Source organism: Kryptolebias marmoratus, linkage group LG21, assembly GCF_001649575.2.
Source record: "Kryptolebias marmoratus isolate JLee-2015 linkage group LG21, ASM164957v2, whole genome shotgun sequence".
NCBI classification, from domain to species: Eukaryota; Metazoa; Chordata; class Actinopteri; order Cyprinodontiformes; family Rivulidae; genus Kryptolebias; species Kryptolebias marmoratus.
The window spans coordinates 5299254-5302338 of NC_051450.1; the positions used below are offsets into that span (position 1 = coordinate 5299254).

At 54.3% G+C, this 3085-nt stretch overlaps 1 protein-coding gene and 1 long non-coding RNA gene across 4 annotated transcripts in view; one reads left to right on the forward strand and one right to left on the reverse strand.

Moving 5' to 3' along the window:
• The window catches only part of vopp1 (VOPP1 WW domain binding protein), a 76080-nt gene that overhangs the window by 30970 nt on the left and 42025 nt on the right, over window positions 1-3085 (forward strand). The gene's annotated exons all lie outside the window — the stretch shown is intronic.
• Window positions 271-3085, reverse strand: part of LOC112451439 — a 9574-nt gene continuing 6759 nt past the window's right edge. Inside the window, exon 2 of the long non-coding RNA XR_003040264.2 lies at window positions 271-531. This is a non-coding gene — a long non-coding RNA (uncharacterized LOC112451439). The remainder of the gene's footprint in view (window positions 532-3085) is intronic.

Here is a 3085-nt window from a genome sequence, read left to right on the forward strand (position 1 = left end):
ACTTCTCTCCTTGTTACCTTGATTTTAGCCTCTAACCGTCTCTTCCATGGTGGGTATCGAATTTCATGGTTGCTCTTATAGCCAAGCATCTCCAGGATCACTGATGCTGAGTTGTACATCAGCTCATTGGTTTCCGTTATGGTGGTGGGAATTGTTCTCAGTGCTGCATTCACATCTTCCATGAGACTTTCGGATGGTACTTCATTCAGTCATTGTAATTGGCATCGGGGTTGTCTACTGCCCATCTGGGATACGATTCTATCTCTCAGGTCAGCTTAGATGTTTCGTTCATTGGGGCTGCATACCCAACTTCTGGGTGGGGAGTTGGAGTTAATTCCCCTCTAACCTGGCATCCTGGCTCCTCCCCCTTGCCATAGCATTTGTGTTGCACCTCGTCAATCTCAAGTTGTGATAGTAGTTACCGTTTGTGGATATTGGAACATTGAGCTACTAGTTGTTTGGCAGTCAGGGTTGACTGGGGATGTCGAAGTAACCATTGTTCCAGCATTCTTTGCATATAACCTCTCTGACCTCTCTTTTTTTTAAATTCCCTTCTCACCCTCCGCGGGTGGTCTCTCTTTTTTTTCATCCTCTGATCTCTGAGGCCTGGGAGCTTGAGGGTTCTCTTTCATAGCATTCGTTTCGTGTCTCACATTGGTAACACCCCTGGCGTGACCTCATCAGAAGCTCCTATTACATTACGCCAGCCAGGATTGACTGGAGATACGCTCGTCAGCGTCAGAGAGGGCAGAGTCCCTCCCCCTATAAATAGGGCTGACGCTGCACTGAGAGTTTATTCAAAAACCTCTTCTCGCAACGAGCACAAGTTCCAACCAGCTCCCTGCTGGTACTGCCTTTTTTCTCGGAGCCCAGCTGAACTGTCCACAGACACGCGCGCAAGCTCGGTCGCCGGGCGCTTGGCTTGGAGGTTCTGGTCAGTACCGCAGCGAGTAGCTGTTCCCGGTAGAAATACCAAGAAAAAAAAAAAAAAGAAAAAAAAAGCAGACTCGCCGCAAGGTTGCACGTTGGCCGTCGAAGAGTAGCAATACTCCCGCTGTACAAGCTACCACCGGAAAGCCGCAATGCTCCCCCCTCCCCACATTCTGACCAACCGGTTAGCTTAGCTGTCACCAGCTCCGTAGCTTCACAGCCATATCTCCCTGAAACATGGAGACCGACAGGTTCTCTAATAAAGCGGAGAAAAGCCCACAGGCGTGAACCTGTCCGTGCGGTAACAAAATTTCAAGCTGGGACACCCACCCGTCGTGTGTCGTGTGTCTCGGGCTGAAACACGCCCAAGCAGCGTTTAACTCTGAGGAGGTGTGCTCGCACTGTAGCCGGTTCTCCCTCAAAGTGCTTCGTCGCCACCTGGCCCGTCAGTTGACATTGTCCAGCAGTGACCCACTCATGGCTTCTACAGCATCTGCACAGGAACCAGCTGACCAAATGGTTGCGCTGACCGCTGATGCAGAAGCCGGTACGAGTTGGGGCGAAGTCCTCGACTCCGTGGACCCGATGCCACCGGGGGTCTCCGAGTTTGGCCTCGAGTCCTGCTCGCTGGATTTCCTGGCAACGGGTGACTGCGAGCTTTCCGATGCCGAGTCGGTGATACCTTTCTCGGATAATGACGAGGACTATGACCCATCTCCCCCGCTTTCGGATCGGGTTGAAAAACCCGCGCCCTCGGGCGCAGGCCAACCGGGTCAGGAAGGCTCATCCTCGTCGGAACTGGATTTTGACTTGCACAATGTGTGCAAACGTGCAGCTGCCAAGCTTGACATCCAGTGGCCCATGGTCCAGGCTGAAGTAGTCCGCTCCCGCTTCGACGGGAAAAAGCTGCCAAAGGCATGGAAAACAGGTAAACAACTGCTACCAGTTTTTCCGGAGCTGCTGGAAGAACTTTCCGTCTCCTGGCACAGCAAGCCCTAAGTCCAGCACCCAGTGGCAGGCAGTTCGGTGCTGGACTGTGACGGGATGGAAAAACGCAGCCTCTGCCAGCTTCCCCCAGTCGAACCGGCGGTTGCGGCACACCTGCACCCGAAGACTTCCATGTCAGCGGGGGGGCCCGCCCTCCCTTCCAGGGCCGACCGATTTCAGTCCAGCCTCACGGAAAAAATCCTACCGAGCAGCCGCGCTCTCAGTCCGGGCATTTAACGCCTCATCTCTCCTGATGGCTTACCAAGCAGAACTCGAGGAGCAGATGACCGCCTCATCAGACGCAGCACTGTGGGAGGATGTGTGTATCATCACTGATCACGGCCTGCAACTCCACAAGGTTGCGATCCAAGCCCTGGGCAGAACCATGGGACTCATGGTGCTGCAGGAGAGGGCCAGGTGGCTGAACCTCACCACACTTTCTGCTAAGGAGAAGGAGGACCTTCTGGACACCCCCATCACACCTGAGGGGTTGTTCAGTGCAGCGGTCACCTCAATGCAGAAAAGATGGGAGGAGAAGAAAAGGGATGATGAAGCGCTAAAATTGTGTTTGCCCAGGCGTACGTTTGCCACCGGGACCACAGCTCCTGGCACCCAGCGCCAGACCTTTGCTCAGGCAGCGGCTCGTTTGAACGCCACTATCAAAATCCCTAGGCTTCCTAAGACACAGGGAACTGCACAGGCACCACAGAAGCCCTCTGTCCCAAAAGCCCAGTGGCAGAGGAAGCCTGAAGGCCCCCGCCCCGACCAGCCACCTTCCACCTCCACTCAGACGGTCAGGAGGAGGAAGCGGCTGGCCTGACCTCCTGCATGGCCGGAGAGAGCGAGCAGGGATCGCTCTCCCCCGTGGCTCCAGTTCCGGGCCCGTTTGGCAGTTTCAGCCGGGTTCAATGCGTGATCGAGAGGATGTTCGAGCCTGCCCAACATGCCAGAAAGAAAGAAAAGAACTGTGTTTATTATGGGGAGTTCCACGGCGAACCCCGACCAGGTCCCACAAGCACATTTATTTGTTCAAAAGAAATAAATGTTCACACACTGCCGCATCCAGGCCATGAGCCGAGGGCGCAGGAAAAAATGTTGAAAAACATAAAAACATTAATACCGGGGGATTTGGCCCATCCTTCTCAGGAAGGACTGAGCTCTTTCCCCC